This window comes from Halichoerus grypus, chromosome X, assembly GCF_964656455.1.
Source record: "Halichoerus grypus chromosome X, mHalGry1.hap1.1, whole genome shotgun sequence".
NCBI lineage: Eukaryota > Metazoa > Chordata > Mammalia > Carnivora > Phocidae > Halichoerus > Halichoerus grypus.
Window position 1 is genome coordinate 130,874,927 of NC_135727.1, and position 22,332 is coordinate 130,897,258.

Below are 22,332 nucleotides of genomic sequence, written 5' to 3' on the forward strand. Positions count from 1 at the left end.
CTTCTTCTTCTTCTTCTTCTTCTCCTCCTCCTCCTCCTCCTTTTCCTCCTTCTCCTTCACCGCCTTCTCCTCCTCTTCCTCTTCTTCCTCCTCTTCCTCTTCTTCCTCCTCTTCCTCTTCTTCCTCCTCCTCTTTCTTCTCCTTCCTCCTCCTTCTCCTCCTCCTCCTCCTTCTTCTCCTTCCTCCTCCTCCTTCTTCTCCTCCTTCTCCTTCTTCCTGTCTTCCTCTTCTTCCTTCTTCTTCTTTTTAAGATTTTATTTGATTATTTGAGAGAGAGAGAGAGAGAGAATAAACAGGGGGAGGAGCAGAGGGAGAGGGAGAAGCAGACTCTACACTATCATGGAGCCTGACTTGAGGCTTGATCCCACAACCCTGAGATCATGACCTGAGCCAAAACCAAGAGTTGGTAGCTCAACCAGCTGAGCCACCCAGGCTCCCCAATGGTGGTTCTTCTTAAAAAGTCAGGAGACAGAAGGAAAGCCACAGATGGCAAGTCTAGTTAGCATCTGTCCTGTGGTGCCCTTTTTCCCCACCTAGCTTGTGCAAGGCAGCTGTGAAACTTGCCATTTCCTACCCTGTGCACATGGCGGGGGGTATGTCCCAGCTGTCTCTGACCTTTGTGGCATGATTCCTTTGATCCTGGGACAGAACATGGAGGGGAGTTTCCCCATAGCCCAGAGCCAGTCCGGCTCTTTGTGTAACACCAGGCATCTGTTGCAGATGGGAGCCGATTCCTTCTGCCCCTGCCCTGCACAGAAATGATCATGACAGATGATCCTTGTCCCTGTCCCCGTTTACTGTGGCTCAAGGAGATGGTGTTCTCCAACACAGTTGTGTTCCAGCCCTGTAGCATCGCAGGGAACAGGTTACAAATGCAGATTCCCAGCCCTGTCCGGAGCCAGAGCCTGTGACAGCAGGGCCCAGGAATCTGCATTTCCCTCTGGTTGAAGCCTCATGGATGCACTAGCCCTTGATTTCCAGACCCAAAGAGGAGTTTCATGGGAAACCACCAAATCATGTGTTCTTTGTGACTTTTGAAAAATTCTGGATAAATTTTTAAAAAAGGGTAGTTTAAAGAATAGTTTGCCAAAACTTGCTTAGGTTACAACCCAAGGAGGGAGTAAAGGTTCGTTCATAAAGTTTAAGAGTTTCACGTGTTCTAACAAAGCTGTAAGCAAAAGCCCTGATTTGTCAGAGGAAAGAATGTTCTAGAAGCTGTTTCTAATGTTAGAAACGGCTAATGCTGGCTCCCGTGCTGTGTGTTGAGATTCAGGTGTGGGTGTGCAAAGCCCGTGCGTTCAAGGGACAGCTCTTTGTCAGCTCCTCTGTGCTGGAGGGGAGGCTGCCAAGGGTCTTGGGTTCTGCAAGGCAATGAAGGCAATGATTCCTAATCACACAGGATGGTGCGCTCACTTCTGAGAGCAGGCACGCCCCTCTCATCAGAGCTGATGATGTGCTCCCTGTTGGTGGCTCCTGTTTCTTCCTTCCTGTCAAATGCCACCAAGTAGACACATGGAATTAGCACCTGGGAGATCCAGGCACTGGGGTGGATTACCCTTCAGGTGCACACTTGCAGTCCCAGGAAACTCAGCCTGTCTCAGTGCATGCTGCACTCCCTCATGGCCCCCTGTTTCTGGGCATCTCCATTTATGAAAGGGGCAGACCCTTTGTGTGTACAAGAAGCATGGTTGTGCATCCTTGGTGGGGGTGGTGGGCCCTGCTTTGTCCTTTCTCCTTAGAACAGGACTGACTAAGGCCCTGAGGGGGGTCACTGGGTCTTGGGCGTAGCCTGGCCTGGGAGCTGACATGTGGGGCAAGGGAGGTGTCTGGACCCGAGCTGGGCAAGCCCTGAAGTGTGCAGCATGGGTACTCCAAATGGGGACCCCATTCATGGTAGTTTCCTGTGTCCATTATGACCGAATGGGTTGGTAGGATGAGCAGGGGGGAAAGAGGTCTGAGCCAGATGTGTGCATGCACACACACACACACACACACACAGACACATTTTAAGTAAATCTTGTGTGCATTGAATTAAACGAGAAAGCAACACCGTATTAATTTTATATCAGAAGCCAGAGCCTTTGGAAGAGTTGGTCAGTGGAGGGCCCCCTTCCCGGCATGTTAGGTGCAGGATGCTGGGACTTGGCCGGGTAGGGGCAGTGGGGCGGTGGTCCTAGAACAGAGTTTTGCTTTGGCTGAACCTGCATCCAGGTTCAGGGGCCCCCAGAGACACCGTACAGGCCACCCGGAGCCACTCCCTGTGCCATGGGACAGCAGGTGCGTTAGCAGGCCCCCTTCCTCTTGGCACATCTCCTTGCGACTGCAAGTCTAGCTCAGGATGCTCTCCAGAGCTGAGTTCAGATGGAGACACTTCTCTCCAGACCAGCCTGCACCCACTGGAGCCTCCGAAATTCTTGCCCACGCACCACCAGCAACACAACTTGGGTTGAGGCCCATGGGAGCCACACTTACTCATGGAATATGGCTCTTCTGTGATTCCTGCATTGGGTAATTGTGTCTCTGTGGATTCTTTAGATTTTTTTTTTTTGAGCAAGCAAACACACATCCTAACAACATAAGTGTAGGTTCCTGTCAAGAACACAATGATTTCTCACTCCAGCCTACCTCCACCTCTTCTCTGGACTTAATGTAAGTAAAAAAAAAAAAAAAAACAAAACTAAGTTCTTAGTTGAATGCTTCATCCTTCTTACTTTCTGGTACTTTCTGCCTTTGAGGTCATGGTCACTTGAGAGCCTACTTTGGGTTGGGGTAGGAGGATGCCCACATACCAACCTTCAACTAGTTGAGCTCTTAGAAGGATAAATTTATGAGTGTTTTCAGGAACCGAGGCGATATGGCTCATTTCTCAACTGAGAGATTTTCCAGGGACAAGAGTTTGAATACCTTATCATCATGTATCCGTGGCGCCAAAATCTTTATTGCTCTTGAGTAATAACTGCTGAAGAAAGCTGTCTTGTTTGGAGCAAATACTCTTGCTTCTAGGACCAAAATAAATAAATAAGTAAATGAAAGAGAAAATAAAAGTACAAAACCCAACACCACCACAAAAATAAATGGCAGAAAGACATAACAGCATCCCAGCGAACCCAAATGGGAATAGAGAATTTAAATACTCTTAAAAGGATTTAGAGAAGGTAATTCTGTTTTGGACATTCGCCATAGACTCACGCAAAACCATAGCATTAATTCCTAATTCGTAATTATTATTCCTAATCCTAAACCTTCAGTGTGATCCCACTGGAAATACAGAGTCTGCAATCTTCTCTAAAAGGCTTTGCTTTGTGTTCTTCGGAAATATCTTCTTGACCAGTTTCCGTCTTTCCTAACATTGTTCCACCAGCAGTAGCTTGCTCCGTCTTTATTGGGAAGAAGGGCCAGCTGCTTGATTCATGGGCTTTTTGCTCAGGTATTATGTCCGGTTTGCTTTTGTTGAAAGAGAACTTTTCCTGTGCTAGGAAAAGTCAGTTGTGTGCACTTACTGGTGAGATAGTTTCACCTTAGAAATACATCTTTGAACTATAATGTTTGGATTATCGAACTGACTATAAAGTAATTAGTCATGGAAGCAAAAAATACTATGACGTCAGCTCGGTATTCATTATGGGAATAGGTAATAGCGTCTCTGGATCGCAATCTACTAGTCTTCGTCATCCGAGAGATTCATATCTTGAATGTAGGCTTACCTTGAGATGAATAGACACCTACTGTTTTTCTTCTACTCATAGACTCTCTGATTTTGCAGAATGATCCTTCTGGAGCTTGGTCCATTTGGAAAAACTTGAGTGAATGTTGACTGCATGGATTTCTTTGTTCCCTCCACCGTGTATCCTTTTTCTTTATGACCTAGAGTTCTCAACACCCAGTACCTACAGTGAAGCACTTGATGGGAGTTTCTTGGCCAATAGTCAACGAAATCCCCAAGAGAAGTTCGAACAATATTCTGCATGTATAATTAGGTCCGGCATATACTCAAGACTACTTAATCTTCCTTACTTAATATAAAATGGCCCTTATTGACATGAATTTTTCAAACTAGAGTCCTTTTTTTTTTTTTTACTTTTCAATTTTAATTTAGTGTCCCGAGGTAGGCAATAAACAGCCATGCTACCTAGCTAGATGACAGCCAGGCAGACAGACAGACAGCTGATTTCCTGTGGGTAATTAGAAGGTTTAGAAGGTCACTGAGTCTTTACTAAAAGCATGGAAGGAGAAGCTCAGCACTTTCTGAAAATTTAATCGGCTATTATAGCTCGCTCTCACCTTGTTCCTTACATTAAAAGGCTCTTCATTTCTCAGGCTGCAACGATTAATTTTAACCTTTTGAAACACTGGCAAGGTGAATGCTATGAGAGAGGGCGATTGTCTGCCTGGTTTCCTTAGCTCCTCTATAAATACCTAGAGGATTAAAAAAAAATCCCACAAGGAAGAATTTTCATCCTCAGATTGCCTGCCACATTCTGCTTCCCCCCCAACAATAATTTATGGAATATTTTCACTCCCTGCAAGGTCATTGGCTTTTTTATTTTCACTTTTCCTTTGGGCACATCTCAGATGGTTCCTTTGAACACATCTCAAGATGCTCTGTGCATCTAAGCTAAGTAATGGGACCTCACACATGTAACAGTTTCAACAAATTATTCCAGAAACATTACTTCCATAATATTTTTCACTCTGGGGGAAATGAAGTAGACTTTAGTTACTATAGAAGAGAAGCATACAGTAAGAAAGGGTTGGCTTTTTAAAAAATAAAATGTGGAGTGTTATATGAAGATATTTCATACATGTCAGTTAGATCCACAGGAATAACCACCCGTTCTCTGTGATACGTAGTTTTAAGTAGGCAGAACCCATCGTGTTAGCGAGTTAGAAATCCATTAGATCCCCTTGTAGCAGATGCTGTAAACCTTTATGGCCAGGAGAGTCTCGGTAAGGTACTGTAGGGCCTTGGAGATAAATATTTATATTTCGTATATTTGCAGGTTTTATCTTAAAGGCTTTTCTCATGGAGCCACATTGCACTCTCTCCAAAGAGCAGCTCTGGGATTTGCATGGTCCTAAGTATTTATTTGCAGATAAGGTGATCCCTCTCTACTCCCAATCTTTCTGTATGCCCTCCCTCACCCACCCGTTCCCTCCGGTTTCCGTCTGGGGCCATTTCACTTCTGCCTGATGAACTTCCATTAGCATTTCTTTAACCGTGGGGTCTGCTCATCACAAATTTCTGTACCTTTCCTGTGTCTAAAATTGTCATTACTTTGCCTGCAGTTTTTTTTTTTTTTTAAAGATTTTATTTTATTTATTTATTCATGAGAGACAGAGAGAGAGAGGCAGAGGGAGAAGCAGGCTCCCCGCTGAGCAGGGAGCCCGATGCGGGACTCGAACCCAGGACCCTGGGATCATGACCTGAGCCGAAGGCAGACGTTTAACCATCTGAGCCACCCAGGCGCCCTGCCTGCAGTTTTTGAAAGATATTTTCCGTGGATATAGAATTCCAGGTTGAAAACATCTTCTGACCCCCCCCCCCCCAGGATATTAAAGGTGTTCTGACATGGACCTTCGTCATTTGGGATGAGAAGTCAGCTACAATTATTATCAATATTTCATGAATATAAGTGTCTTTTCCCATCTTTTCTGTTATTTTCTGTTTTCAGAAGTTTGAGAATATGCATAGGTGTGGTTCCTTTTTCCCCCTTATGTTTATCCTGCTTGGGTGTAAAAGGTTTTCTGTATCTGTGAGTAGTTGGATGTGATAAAACTTAAAGAATTTTCAGCCATTTTTTTCCAAAAAGCTTTTTCTGGTCTGTTCTTTCCATCTTGTTCTTATGAGTCTACAATTACACATATATTAGATACCGCGGTGCTCTTTGGCATTTAGTTCATCGAGCAGATGAATTTTATCCCAGCTTTAAAAAATTTTGGTCTGTGCTTCAGTTTGGATAATTTCTATTGACCTACCTCAAGTTCACCGAGTTGTGTTTTCAGTTCTGTCTATTATACTTTTAATCCCATGATTGGATTTTTGATTGCAGCAAAACAAACTGCATTTTTCGGGTTTAGGGTTTCTAGTTGGTTATTTTTAGTTTACCTATCTTTTCTGATGTTCTTCATATCCTCCTCCTTGGCGCCCATCTGTTCTTGTAGCCTCTTTAATATGTACTAGTTCTTTTAAAGTCCTTTTCTGCTAATTCTAACATCTGCATCATCTCTGAGTCTGTTTCTATTGATTTTTTTTCCCTCTTGACAGCAGGTTACATGTTTCTTTGCATGTGAAGTGATTTTTTTGTTGTTGTTTATTAGACACTGTGACTGATTCATGATACAGACTTTGGATTCTGTTATCTTCCTCTGAAGAATGTTGAGTTTTGTAGCAAGCAATGGTATGACTTGCAGGATACCTAGATCTTGTGGAAGCTCAGCTGAAGATCTGGTTATCATGAGTCTATTTCACTGTTGCCCTTGGGCCTTGGACGGAGCTCTTAGTCTTGAGACATGGTCCTTTCTTCTAAGAGATAGACCATCTCCGGTTTCAGGTGAGAGTCCAAGATGTTCACCAGGTCCTTCCAACTTGGCAGGACTCAAATGTCATCTTGTCTCCCTAACACCAGGCAGCAGCTGAAATTTCTCTGCTCACCTTTCAACCTTCCACCTGTTGTTTGCTTCTGAGCTCCTTGGTGTCTCAAGTTGGAGCCTTTGAAACTCAGTACTCAGCCAAGGGGTCCACAGGAGTTTCTACTCACATTTTGGTGTTCTGCCCCCCACCCCCCCCATGGCCTTTCAGTTTTAGGATTGTACCTGTCGATTCCAGCTGCCCTAACAGCCCCAAACTTTGACCACTGTCCTCTTAGCCCATCTATTTATTATATTCTGCTCAAGCTCTACACCTGTGCACCTTTCAGTTTTGGCATTGTACTATCAATTCTAGCTGCCCCAACAGCCCCAAACTCTGACCTTTGACTCCTCAGCTCATCTGTTTACTATTTTGTGCTTGAGCTCTGCACCAGTGCACCTTGTAATCTGAGAAGTATCCTGGGGTGGGGGGAGGATAAATGAGAACTGCCTTTGGCAAACCAGGATTTGTGGTCATACTCTAATAAGCTAGTGAGGTTACAATGAAAAGTTTGAGCAAAAGAAACCACTAAAGTCCTTTATGTTAGCAGTTGTCATAATCAGGGAAACAGCCAGCATCATGTTGGATATTTGCGATAGACCAGGTAATGTTGTAAAAATTCACTATGTGTGTGGATTCATGTGTTCTGTCCTCTGAAGTGGGCATCATCACTATATGCATTTTCCAAATTAGGAAAGTGGGGGTCATAAAGAGTTTAGGGAAGTTGCTCAATTTCACGCAGTTAATAAGTGGAGACATTAGAATCTGAACTCAGTGTCCAGGAATGAACTCAGAAATAAGTGGGATTCTTGGGGATGGGGAGAGGTGGAGAGCGGCAGGGAAGAGGAAGAGAAAGAAATCAGCAGACAGAAGTTGAGTTGAGTGTCCCTCAGCCAGGGTCTTCTAGGAACACTGGTTTGTATAGTGTAGTGTATTCTGTCCCCGGGAAGACCTGTTACACACACACCCGACTTGTAGGTAGAGTCTGTGCTGTGAGTGCACGTGTGTATGAGGACAAAGATAGCATTCCGTGCTTCCATTAATGGGGCAAAATGACAGCAAGAAAGACACGGTGGTGTGACCACCTCTTCCTATTAGCAGCAACTCAGCAGAGGGAACCACACACTCCCCAAGGGCCCTGAAAATGCCCCTAAGAGCTGGGGAGGGCTCTAGGGTCTTCACAACCCATGACGAGGGCATGGATCCTTCAAATCCAGAACATCACCCGAGGAAGAAGCATGACCCGGCTGCCGCTTGGGTTCTGGGTACATATCCATCAACCAAGATGAGATCCTGCTTTCCCTTCTGCCTATAACATCTTGCTTGTCCACATTCTGTCTTGTGGGACATCCTTCTCTGTTAATAAATAGAAGTCCTTATTTTTATGGTTACCTCCTCTTCCACTGTGGAGATACACCAAATCATTTGCCTCATTTGTTATCAATGCACATTTTTTATTATTATATATGCTCCACGCCCTTGGATTTTTATCATTGAACACTTTGTCATGTTCCCCTTGAGATGTATTCTGAAACGCAGAATGAGGAGTAGAACAGTCATGGAATGATGTTGGCAGGGGGCTGTCCAGGATGCCAGCACCAATCACGCTGTCCCCCGCTGTGTGTTTTCATGCTGAACTGCTCATCTGGGTGATGATTAGGCCACTTGATGAAGCTGTGTTGGCCTGAAGAGGACTGACAAGGGTGAAATGAGCCCAGATGTGGATATCACCATGCCTTGCTTTGGGAGCTCGCGGTAGAGATGCCTCTCTGCCTGGCTACCCTGAGCTAGCCTTCTTAACCTGGAGCGCACCTACAAATACTTGGCACGTTACACCATGGGGTTGGTTCAGCCTTTTTCTCTTTCCCTAACTTACTTGTCATCACTCCACAGCCTGGAACATGCTGATAAGCCCTGGGTGTGGATGGGGAGGGCTTTCTGTGGGGTTTCAGTGCTTGGCATGCTTGTCCCTCAGTCACTTACATCATTACCACCCCCGGTGTGGGCTTTGCCCATCAGACACCTGCCCTGACTCGTCCTTTGAGTGTTCCTGTTTTGAGTATTCAGTTGATGTCATGTTTTCACCTGTCCGATGCTGGAGAAATAGTGAAAGGTTGATGTGATACCCCAGGATGGCGAGGATTTCCTAAATTTGCCATCTTAGAGTCGGCTTCCTATTTCTGGTTTCCCGGGGCGCACTTGTCTATAGGAATCTCACCTTTCCGAATGACACTTCTACTGCAGAGCAAATTCTATATGTACTCTGCTTGTAAGATTAAAGGTGAGAATGCATTTTTAAAACTTCCTTTTGGGAAACAAGTTACCAAAAGCCCTCTTACCTGTAACACACATTCTTTCTTTGTACTTCGGGGTGGGTAGAAGGCATCACCATGAAAATTGTTCACCTGACAGCTATGGCCAGACCTGTTTGAATATCTACTGTTATTACAAAAAAAAAATTTGACTTTAATTTTTTGTGGAGTTTCAGGCTTATAGAAAATTGAGCACAAAATACAGGGAATGCCCAACCATGTGCCTCCCACCTCCCCAGTTTTGCTGATTATTAACATCTTGCATTTTTAGGGCACATTGGATACAATCGATGAACCAATATGGACACGTTATTGTTAACGAAAATCCATAGTTTACATTAGGGTCTCTCTTGGTGTTGTGCATTCTATTGGATTTGGACAAATGTACGGTGACATGGACCCACCATTATGGTGCCATACAGAGTCATTTTATTGCCCTAAAAGTCTTCTGTGCTGTACCTGCTCATCCCTCCTCACTGAACCCCTGGCAACCACTGATCTTTTTATGGTCTTCATGGTTTTGCCTTTTCCAGAATGTCCTAGAGCTGGAATCATAGAGTATGTAGTATTTTCAGACCGGCTTCTTTCCCTTAGTAACATGCATTGAAGAATCCTCCGTATCTTTTCATGGCTTGAGAGCTCCTTTGTTTTCACGCTGAATCTATATTTTTATTAAGGACAAACTGCCCTCTACACAGGATTCTGAATGCTCATGAGTAAGCACATGCAGAGCTAGGCAGTAGGGGGGTTACACAAATGAGGATGAGCGGGCATGCACGGTGTTTTCACTTTTTGAAAATCTAGCTCTTGTGTTACCTTGAAGGATGGTTAGGGTCGGGGTCCAAGTGAGGTTTAGGGTCAGGGTTATGGTCAGGGTTAGGGTTAGAGTCTAGGGTTAGTGTCAAGGTTAGGGTTAGGATCAGGGTTCGGGTTTGGATTATGGTCAGGGTCAGGGCTATGGTCAAGGTAATGGTCTAGGGTTAGTGTTAAAGTTAGGGTTAGGATCAGGGTCAGTGTCAGGGTCATGGTTAGGATCAGGGTCTAGGGTTAACATTAGGGTTGGTGATGGGTTGGGTCTGGGTCTGCCACAAGGTGACAGAGTTGGGGGATCCACCTCACCCCCACCTTTCCTCTGTAAGTTCTACTCTCACTTCATATCCCTTTATTTATAACCTTGGTGCCCCAGTCAACAGTGTGTAGTGTTAGGTTAGGGTTATTTTAGGGCTAGGGTCATGTTCAGGTTCAGGGTTAATGTATGTTTAGAATTTAGATGTTGGGGATTGATGTTGGAATTAATTTTTTTCTCAAGCTCTTCATCAGATTAGGTTTGAAGTGAGGTATGGCTCAGGGTTGGGGGTATAGCCAGGCTTAGGTCAGAGTGGAGGTAGGCTAGCCTCAGTTTTTGGTGAGTGTAAGATTAGAAGTGAGAGTTTGCAGGTGCTCTAATTTGACTGTCAAAGTCTGATCCCACTTTGGGGTGAATCTCTGCCTGGTATTTGACTGCATATTCTTCGTGACATCATATCTGGACATGTGTCTTATATCCAAATATCGAGAATCTGCTATGCACCCCTGTTTCGCAGAAACTCCTTCTGGGCTCTGAGTTTATTTCTGTCTCTCACCTTCTTCCCTGGGTGGAGGGCTTCCCCTTCCCTCCACAGCCTCAGCCCCCCGGGGTAGCGTTTGCATGTGCTCGGAGCTGAGTTACTAATCTGGCATCATCATCTCTGCCAATGGGACTTGTCGGGAACATGTCTCAGTGTCAGCGGGACTGAGGACGGGGTTGTTTTACAAGTTAATTACCCAGAAGATTATCGCGTGGTGTTAGCGGTGCCTATTGTATGCACTATTTAACAGATAAGAAATAATGAGTTTCGTTCAAACAGTCACAAGGTGGCTTTGTCAGCTCAGCAAGAGCGCCTTATCCTGGCTGCCTTCTGGTGTGTTGGTCTCTGTGACACAGAACTCAGGTCTGACAAGCAATGCTGGGCCCATCCTTGCGGGGCCTTCTCTTGCCCCAAGAAAGAGACGCCCCACTCCTGCAGCAAACACCCCCCACCCCATACAACTTTTATCAACTGCCCCTTCCTCTGCTGTGTATCAGGCTCTCAGATCCAGCTCTTTTCAGCCTCTCCCTTTATTCAGCAAACACCTCTGTATTCTGCTATAGTTCTGAAAACTATTAAGGACCATTAATAAAGCTGTAGTTTCTAAAATGGCAGCAAGGTAGAAATTGGGGGCTGTTTGCTCTGTTTCTCACAGTCTGGAGCCCCCATATACCTCCAGCAGGGGATCATGCCCTGGGAGGCACCCATAACGGGAAGGAGGAAAGGTCCCCATTAAGGTGCTCCTTGCTTAAGGCAAGCTGACCCCCTTTGCGCAAAAGAGCAACGTCTCAGACCGTGCCCTGTTCATTTCCCATTGCTAGAAATTTCCAGGTGTTATTTTCATTTTCTTAGGGAATGATGGTGACAGTGGTGGGGTCTGGGCATGTTTGAGAGTCTCGGTGGGGTGGCAGATGTACCTGAGAAGGTACGAGTTACTTGTAGATGCTCCTCTGGGCTGATTGATGGCCCCCAAGAAGATAACATTGATGGATGGATGGGTAAATGGCGTGTGGTCCGTGCATAAAATGGAATATGACGCAGCCTTGAAAAGGAAGGATGTTCTGCACCTGCTATGACTTGGATGGACCTTGAGGACATGGTGCTGAGTAACGTGAGCCAGACACAGAAGGACAAATTCTGGGTGATTCCATGTATGTGGGGTCCCTAGAGGAGTCCCATCCATAGAAACAGAGCAAATGGTGGTGCCAGGGACTAGGGACAGGGATGGGGAGTTATTGTTTCATGGGGGCAGAGCTTCAGTTTGGGAAGATGGAAAGTTCTGGAGATGGATGTGTATTTTACCACAAGCTTCTTGCCATGGGGTCCCTCTCCCAGCCTGGTGGCCCCATTGAATGGGACCAATAATAATCCCACAGAACTCACTCACCTATAGTGTGCACAGACTTGTTGCCCCCACATGGCCAGGGTCTTCCTCAGGAGTAAGCCAGGCACCTGAGGATGGTGCCCTGGCAGGTCACATGATTCAGGTTCTGGGGGTCCCTGAAGGTTCCTTCCCTTCAAGGGGAGAATGGGGGTATCGAGCAGGCAACCATTTTCTCCAGATGATTCTTTTCTAGGAATCCATCCTCATCCTGGTCCCTTTGCACGTCTTTGGTCTGGCTGAGGTTTCTGAGTTGGGGGACCCGCCTCACCCCCACCTTTCCTCTGTAAGTTCTACTCTCACTTCATATCCCTTTATTCATAACCTTGGTGCCCCAGTCAACAGTGAGGTGGGAGGAGCTTCCTTTTCACATTTACTTTTAATGATTAAAACTTGGGATTTCCACATGCCCAAACATGTTAATTTTTGAAAGCTGCCCTTCTAAAGCACATAGGCAGAGAACTCGCAGCCAGTAAGACAATATTTTATAAACAATAAAAATGGAATCTGTGGCATTTCTATTCCATGCTGCCATCTAAAGAATATAACCAAAAAACATTGAGAGAATTTATACAGCTCTAAGTTCTTGAATTAGTAAGAAATCAGGGGAAAAAAATTGTGTCTGGGTGCCCTGGGACTGAAGTAAAAATGAGGGATAGGGAAATGGAAGTATTTGTACAGAAATAAAACACCAAGTGGGAACAAAGAAGCCACAAACAAGATTAATAATCATTTCCTTTTAAAAAATGAAAGAGTAATAATTCACCAAACCATTATTCATCCTCCACCCTGCAAGAAGAACAAGAACAAATTAAGTATGCCTTGGAACAAGAAAGAGGAAATAACATCTAATAAAATGTGATTTAAATTTGGACGAAAAGCAATTTATTCTTGACTCTGGGCTAATATCTTTGATTACCAGTTAGAAAAGGATGTCTCATTCCAAAAAAAAAAAAAAAAAAAAAAAAGGAATTTTCCCAAACTGATGCAGAGAGAAATGGAAATCACAAACAGGTCAGCAATCTGTTGATATAGCAAATGTCAGAGCTCTCCACCAAAAAGTCTTCTTGCCTGTGATGGAGTTCCTTTACCCTTTTCGTAAACCTCCAAGGGTGATCTAGACCAAGGGTCTGTAGACTACCACCCTGGGCTAAAACTGGCCCTCCACTTGTTTTTACAAATTTTTATTGATACACAGCTGTACTCATTCATTTACTTATTATCTGTGGCTGTCTGTTCTAGGACAAGAGTTGAAGAGTTCAGCCCACAAAGCCAAAAATATTTACTCCCTGGCCCCTTATGACCAAAGTCTGCCAGCCCTTGGTTTATGCCATTCAAAGTGACTAGAGCCTCCAAGCTTACTCAATATGTTAAATAGAATAAACTCTATGTATTTTCTTCCCAAATGGGCAATTTCCAAAGCAAAGTCATAGACCAAAGCTGCTAACCAACCTAGACACAGAGTATCTAGCTTAACGTTAGCTACTGAGTAGACTTCCAGGTTGAAAAATGCACCTTGATGCAAATACATCTTCATTCACTTACCAAACTATAATAGTAATACATTTCAGAAGATAATAGTAAAGCATTTGGGATAATTCCATATCCATTAATTGGTAAACCTCTAAAGAAATTAATTTCGTAGCAGCAGCTGGGAGGCAGGAGGTGCTCTGTCTACATCTGAAGCGTGAATTGAATGGATAACAAATGGATTTCCTTGCAACCCTAAGGCTGGTGGGTTGGTTCTGCCTGCTGAGATGAGATGAGAATGGTCCAGAAGTAAGGGTGACTGTAATCGATTAGTTTGTGGTTATGGGGGAAGGATTTTGGTCATATGCCACATTCTTGCCCTTCTGGTGAGTTGTCTCATAAGCTCAATGAACCATTAGTCATTTAAAGCATCAACAACCACCAGCAACCACTCTGACCCTTTGGATGGGTTGTGGAGGCATTCCCAAGGTGTAGGCACTGCTGACGCTTCTCGGGCACTCGGCAAATACTTTTTAATACCATCAGATGTGTTTGGGTTCTTTCCCACATGGAATTTACATTCTAGCTGGAGAGGCGAATTAATGCAAGAATAGCCTACTTACCTGAGTGAACAGAATTAGGATAAACACTCTACAACCATGTTCTCTAGGCAGGTGTCTTAAAAGATTCGGTTGCATCACTGGTGGTGATTTTTTCAGCCACCAATTGGTTCACTTCTGTGCAGCCTCTTCTTTCTTCACTGTCCCTTTTATGCCACATCCCTCAGCGCTTGAGCCCAGCATCTCACACTACACACCTCTCCCTGGGTATTGTGTCCATGATCATGGTGCTAGCTTGCACGGATGTATTTTTCTCCAAAAGTCCTACCAGCTGGAGCTCTCTGCCTGCTCAAAACATTCAGGACTGAACTTGACCTCTTCCTCCTCCCTGTTTCCTTCAGTCAATGGCGCCATCACTTCCCAGCTGGAGGTGAGACCCTGGAGTTTCCCTGATGGTTTCTTCCACCTCTCCATTTTTCTTTCTATCTTCAGTCAGTAACTTAACACTTCATCAGCATCTCTCAAAAACACCCATTCTGTTTCTGTGTCGCTGCCATTACCCCACCCCCGGTCATACCTGTCCTGATTCATAACACAGCCGCCTCGCTGGCCTCCCAGCTCCAAGGTTCTCGCCAGTCGGGACTGCCCACCCTGTAGTCCAGAGTCATGCTACTACCTTACCTCCGTAGACTCATATGGGCAGAGAACCTTCCACGCCTCCTTTCTGTGGCTGCAAATGTGCACATGTTGCCTCTGCTTCTTGGCTGTTCTTCTCTTCCTGACCATCCAAATCCTACTCACCCTAGACTTCTCAGTGTCCACAGAAGACCCTAAAGGAGCTGTCCTAAAGTCAGGTGCCTTCACTCCTTGCTCCTGTAACCTCTCCCTTATCACCCACCTCACACATAATACTGTGGTTTGTCCAGCTATGTCACTGATGTCCCTGTCCCACAACATGGTCCCTGGCACATCAGAGGCACATGAAAAACACTGGCTAACAGAAAAAAAAAGTGTTGGAGAACATCTTGTACATCGGGGGCTCTCAGTGAAGGGCAACTGCTATGATGATGACCTTGATGGTCGTGGTGGTGATGATGGTGGTGATGGTAGTGTTGATGATGGTGATGGTGATGGTCATGATGGTCATGATGGTGGTGGTGATGGTAGTGGTGATGGTCATGATGGTGGCGATTGTGATGGTGGTGATGGTTGGTGATAGTGGTTGTTGGTGATGGTGGTATGATGTTAGTGATGGTGATGATGGTGATATGTTGGGGGTATTGGTGGTGGTAGTGATGGTGATGCTGTTGGTGATGGTGATGATGGTGATATGTTGTTATTGGTGGTGATAGGGGTAGTGGTGGTGATAGTGATGGTGATGGTGGTGATGATGTCACATGATGATGTTGATGGTGGTGGTGATGGAGGTGATGGTGATTGATGCTCTCTTGCTCAGCACAGCTATTATCATATAACATCACAGAATTTGGGAAGTGATACCCAAAGACTCTACTGGGCTCCCCAGGGATGCCCAGCTAGCTGCTGGCACTGAATTTCACATTCATGTCTGTCCCCTGCTATATTCTTCTCCTGCTGTGCTATAGAAGAGACTCATTAATTCTGTGGCTTCACTCCATGCCCTGTGTTGGGATCATATTTAATTCAAGATAATTGTCTGAATGAATATTGGAAGTAACTAATCTGCATTGTCTATTTGACCTTGGACACTCTATTTCCTTAAATTTTCAGCTTTCTCTCCTGAGCTAAAATTTTGCAACTTTTACTCTAACTGAGAGCACAGTCTTTTCCCCTGACGCTACCAGAAACTAATTAATTCGTGTTCATATTCATTTTCATTGATACCTCTGTCACTTGGGATGGAGGTTTCCGGTAAGAAATCATACTTAATATTGCCTTGGTCACTTTACAGCCTTGCTTTTGCATAGAGCATTCGTCAGATATCCTCACGGTCACCATGGAAGCTGGATATGCTTTGCATTGATTAAAATACAGTCTCTCCAGGCAACATCCCATTAAAAACTACTCAATCATTTCCAATTTTGTTATATTAGAACTGCAATTGAACCCGACTTCTCTTCTTCCGGTGGCTGGAATTTGCACCTTACAAAAACACTTATTCTGAAAGCCCTTACTCGGTGAAGTCGGTTGCGTGCCATTTCACTTTTACCTGTGGAGAAAGGCACAGAGACACCACACTTCCAAGGAAATATAAGTAAAGAGACTTGATTTTCTCTTCATTCTGTCCAGGGAAGGATCGATGTGAAGGTTGTAAAGAGATTCGAGGGCAAGGATCATTCTGCTCCCTCCTATTTTATTCAAGTCTGAATTCTGTGAATTCTGATAAGCACATTCCTCCCATCAGACCTCCCTGTCTCCTACCTGTGGGAAGTGTTCTTCGGGGAAAGAAACGTTGCCTATGTCGGTTAACCACATTTTAAGTACTTACATCTCCTAGCTGGGATGGGACCCCTGTAATGGCACGTAAGGTTCATGATTCACACACTTCCCTGGATAATTCATAAGGTCCACTCTTCATTAGAAACATCTTGCTCTAGGAAGCTGTCTCTAGACTGTTCTGTGGCCTGTCCATCCGAGCCTCGGTCCCTGCCACGTCCTCCTCCTTGGGGGCCTAGGGAAGCTGGCTGGGTCTGACGCCCTCCCCACCCGCACTGAGCAGCTGATGCCAGCCTTCATGCCAGTAGACTGACAGGCCAAGGATTGTGGTTGAGGGGCCTCCAAGATCACTTCTCCAAGCAGTGGAGATTGTGTTACTAAATATTTTCATTAAGCCAGACAAGTCTAAGAGAGTCCATAGGACCTCTCCAAGCGTTCTGTCCTCTGCAGGTGACAGCGTTGCTGTTGGCCATCCAAGCCATGGGTGACATAGAGACAGTGCTTCCCCGTCGAGCTGAGCAGCTTGGGGAAAATGCCACACTCCAGCCACCTGCCACCACTCCAATGCTCCACATCCACAATCAATAACATGCACCTTCCAGGTTGAATGAATTAATTCATGCACCTACCAGGAGACTTCTCCTTTCTAGGAGAATTCCCATCATGCCAGATGTCTTGCTTGCTTCCCTTTGGCTGTGGCTCCTTTCTGGGCATCTGAGATGCTCTGGCCTGTCGCTGGCATAACAAAGATGCCTTGTGACTCAACTTCTTCTTGCAGCACTGACCCTGTCATTGTAGAAATTCATTAATGCCAAGTCTGCTTTCTCCTATTACACCTTTCCAGTTTTTAGAGTCCTTTGCCACCCACGTGGCTTTCAGATGCTCTAAATTTGGCACCTTCTGATTCTGTGAGTTGGCATGTGTGTCAAGCTGTCCCAGATGTGGTGGACAAAACCAGACCAGGCTGCCTGCCTGAGGTGTCTCTGTGTCCCTTGGTGAGACCCCTGTGTGGGCGTTTGTATGGTCGTGTCATGCATTGTCTTCCTGCTGGCTGGCAACATCCATAGGTACCTGCTTCTCCTCCGTCTGCGGCTTCGTCTGGGGTTGGGTACTTTATATAACGCCTCTGGGGCCGGTATTAATGCTGGGCCATGGCTGGAGAGCAGCTTCTGAGAACCAAAGGGGTTGAAGAAGAGACATCCATAAAACTGGCATTCAAGAGCTCACTGAGACCCACTTGAGAAATCATCTTCATCCTGGTCTCCCATATATGACGGTATGTGGCAGGTGGGTGCAGCATCTTGTGGCTGGTATCCAGATGCCCTGCTCGTGTTTCCCTTTGGTTCTGGTTTCAACCTTCTTTGCTTATGTCCCTGTGCAGAATAGCTAAACTTTAGGGGCTGAAACAAGTTAAACATTTCAAAACGACACACCTTGTGTCAGGTGCAGTGCAGAATGCCCCTTGTTTGGAAATCAGCAGATATTCTCAGAAACATATGGATGAATGCCCAATGTCATCACACCTCTTTCTTAGGAGCTGCATGAGTGTTCTGGGGCTGTTGAAAGGAATCAGGACACCTGGGGTGGCTTACAGCAACAGGAATTCATCCTGTTGCAGTTCTGGAGGTCAGAGGTCTGAGATCCAGGCAGGGCAGGGCTGCTGAGATCCAGGAGGGGCAGGGCTGCACTCCTTCCGGAGGCTCCAGGCATCCCTGGGCTTGTGGCCGCGTCCCTTTCATCTCTGCCTCCGTCTCTCCGACATGGTTTCTCCTCCATGTCTCCGTCTCTCCTCTTCTGTCTCTTATACGCACACCTGTCGTTGGATTCTTGGCCATCCAGCATAGGCTCATTTCCAGATCCTTCACTTAATCACCTCTATAAAGACTGTCTAAAGAAGGCCATATTCTGAGGTTCTGAGGGAACTTGTCTTCTGGGGGGCTAGCCCTCTAACCAAGACACATGGGAAGATGAAAAAGGGATCAAATTAAGATGCGGTGGGGAGATTCCTCCCCAAATTACATAAGTCACTGATTCCTGTTCATTGATTTAGCCTGGATATGAAGTTGAATCAAATACAGTCAATATCCCTTAGAAGGCAAATGAGGGAACATTGCTCACCTGCTTCAATCAATGGGGAGAAACCATTCCTTAGGTACATTATTCACCTCTTTGCAACCCCTTCCTCCTACCTCAGGCAATAATCTGAGATACTCAGATGATTTCGATGATTTTTTTTTTCTCAATGCCAGACTTCATTTTCATTACGTGTGAACTCATTTTCTTTGTAGCTGTTCAAGGAGAACCTTGGACATTCACGTTAGCAAAAGTGGGTGTGTCTGTGGGGCGCCTGGCTGGCTCAGTTGGAGGACCACGTGACTCTTGATCTTTGGGTCATGAGTTTGAGCCCCATGTTGGCCACAGAACATACTTAAAAAAAAAAAAAGCCGAAAGTGTGTGTGTCTGTATGAGTCTGGGTGCATCTGTGTATATCTATCTGTTTATATCTATTTATTTATATTTACCTATTTCTTGATAAGATAAAAATAGATACATTTTAAGTATAAATAAAAGTATATATAATATTTATAAAATGAATACATTTCTGTTTATTTATAGATAGATGGTTACACATACAGAGAGAGAGAGAGACTATTTTGTATATTTTTTTTATTGTAAAATGATGTTTTAAGTAATTCAGAATATCAGAATAGTTAGCTTTGCTAGATTTGTCCAGAGAAGTTTAGTTGGGATTTTGGAGCCAACACATGAGACTGAGAATAGTTAGGGCACATGAGGGGTTTATTGAGTATAGGGTGCGTTATGGGGCCATTTTATGTTCTCATTGTCTAAAAGTTAGGACTTGGGCTGACATCCTGTGAGTGAAAACAAGTAAATGAGTTGATAAACTCATTCCAATCCTTTTTTGATGTTCCTTAGATTATTAGTAGAATCTCTTATTTATCTGTCAAGTTCTGGCAGCGTCTGACGAAACCCTTGAGATTTTAAAACTCTTGATGTTCCAACATTGGCAACCGGGGATGAATAACTTTTACCTGCAGCATGTCTTGGTTCTTCCATGGCAAATGGCTTTGAAAGCTGGGTTTTCATCCATCATTCCCATGAGGCGGACATTTGCTGATGTCCCACCTGCTGCTCTGGACAGCCCCTGTGTGCATGGATGGGTCTCCAAAACACAACAGTCACCCCTGTGCCAGATTCCCTCCTTGCATCTCATTGCCCCAAGTAATCTACAGCCACCGTCCTGCAAAACCACATGAGGCAATTTCAAGAGAAATGCATGTTGCTAATTTGCAATAAAAGTCATGCGCACTTGCAAAAGACTTCTCTCCCTATAACATCATTATTTTCAGCTGTAGATGTGGCTTTGTGAATGGCGCAGTTTGAATTTTCTCTTCCTGTCTCCTCACTTTGTTATTTATATACCTTTGTGTACTCTCACTCAGTTAGAAGTTGGGTCGAGATGAGTGCATACCTCTTCTGGACTGAATGTTTCTGTTTCCCCCCAGAACTCATCTGTGGGAGCCCTACACCATAATGGGATGGTATTGGGGGTGGGACCTTTGGGAGGTAATGAGGGTTGGATCAGGTCCCGAGGCTGGGATCCCCATGATGGCGTTAGTGTCCTGGTAAGAAGAGAACACCAGACCTGTTGGATTGCAGCTTCCAGCACTGTGGAGAAATATGTATCTGTTGTTTATAAGCCTCTCAGTCTGCTAATTTGTTATCACAGCCCACACAGACCAAGACATTTATACCATTCATAAAGTATGTCTGACTAAAAAAAATAAGCGGGAAGACCTGTAAAGAAATTTCCAGGTGATGGAGCAACATATAAGACCATTATATGTATTAAGTAATTGTAGAAATCACTAATAACAACTGTGTTTGAAATAATCATTTGCCACATTGAGGAGATTTGGCATCTAAAGACATCCCACCATATTTTGTGGATGTATAGAAAGTAAAAGTTACTACAAGAAATTCATTGAGTAGCTGACTTTTAAAGACTCATTTGACCCTCAAACAATGCAGAGGTTAGGGATGCTCACCCAACTGCCTCCTTGTGCAGTTGAAAATCCATGTGTACCTTTTGAGCCCCCCAACACTTAGCTACGAATAGCCTACTGTTGACTGCAAGCCCTACTGTCATAAACAGTCAATTAGCAGATATTTTGTATGTTATATGTCTTATGTACTGTGTTCTTACAATTAAATAAGCTAGAGAAAAGAAAATGTGACTAAGAAAATCATAAGGAAGAAGAAATACATTTACACTATTTTGCTGTATTTCTTGAAAAAAATCTGGGTCTAAGTGGACTTGTGTAGTACAAACCCATGTTGTTTGAGGGTCAACTACTCAGAAGAGGGAGCTCACCAAACCCATGTGATACATTGTAAACATGTTTATATACTGCAACAATGTGATACATTGTAGCCATGTCATACATGATAGGAGCTGGATACACTGTGGCCATGCAGTGGGTTGTAACCATGTGGTACATTGTAACCATGTGTTGCTTTATAACCAATAACAATGTTTGCAGGTTGTCACAGGCCATACATGAGTTTTCTATTGCCGTGTAACAAAGTACCCCAGTCTCATGATCTTGAAACAACACACATTTATGGTCCCACATTTTGCATGAGTCAGGAATCCAGGCACAGGTTTACTGGACCCTCTGGTCCCACAAATATGAATTGAGGTGTGGGTGAGGAAGGCATTTTCATCTGAGGTTGAGAATGTGGCTGTTGTCAGAATTCAGTCCCTTGCATCTAGGGACTGATGTCCCCACTTCCTTTATCTCATCTCCTAGAAAATGCCCTTGGATTTTTGCTGTGTGGCTCTTTCTCCTGGGCCGTTCACATCTGTGCTGTTTGCTTTCTTCTGGCCATCAGGGGACTCTTTGCTGCTACTTCTTGTCTCTGTGGGCTTACCTGAGCAGGTGAGGACCACCACAGGATAATTCAAAGCCAACTTTACACCTGAAGAGTCCAAGTTATGTTACATTATAATGCAACCTACTGTTGGGAGTGATATCTCATCCTATACACTGGTCCCACCCATCTGAGGCATCTGCACCAATGCACAGGCACTTGGGGGCGGGTCCTAAAATCCTGTTCCTACACAAGCTAAATAGGATGTATCCATCTGCCAGTGAACATAGGTGAGTTCCAACATGGAGCATCTCTACCTCTGCTAACATGGCATTTTAAGAATTTCAAGTATAGACATGATTGTGCCTCTTTGGGATCACAAGTGGGCTGCATAAAGGCTCCAGGAGATCCCTGCATCCTAATCTATAGGGCATATGAATATATTAGGTTGCACGGCCAAGGGGAATTGGATTAGATTCAATTCAGGTTGCTAGTCAGCAGACCTTAAAATACAAAGATGGTCCTGGATTATGACATGGGCTTATTGTAATCACAAGGTCCTTTTAAAAGGAAGGGAGAAGGACCAGTTGGAGAAGGAGAGGCAAGGATGGAGGAAGGGTCACAGTCAGACAACACTGCTGGCTTTGCAGATGGAGGAAGGGGCCACAGCCTGAGGAATGCTGGAAGCCTCTAGAAGCTGGAAGGGCAAGGAAGTAGAGTGTCCCATAAGGAAGACAGCTGTGCCAACACCTTGGTCTTAGCTCAGTGAGACTTATATCAGACTTTGGACCTCCAGCACCATAAGAGAACACCCCTGTGTGGTTTTAAGCCACTCAGTTTGTGGATATTGGTCGCAGCAGCCATGGGAAACCCATACATAATAACTAGGTATCTTTTCCAAACCGTGGGTTTCCCATGATGTGCAGACACCACCTTCTGTGTGGCAGCTGAATTCACTTCTGATTGTCTCAAGTCTTGTGTCTCCGCAACTCGTGATGGTTCCTTTTCTCAAAGACCCTCAGTCTCACAATGCCATCTTTTGGAAGGAAAACCACCCAAGATT

The 22,332-nt window shown here is 44.8% G+C and overlaps 1 protein-coding gene across 1 annotated transcript in view; it reads left to right on the plus strand.

Annotated features, from left to right (window-relative positions):
• The window catches only part of DHRSX (dehydrogenase/reductase X-linked), a 148,833-nt gene that overhangs the window by 36,080 nt on the left and 90,421 nt on the right, over nucleotides 1-22,332 (plus strand). The window lies entirely within an intron of this gene.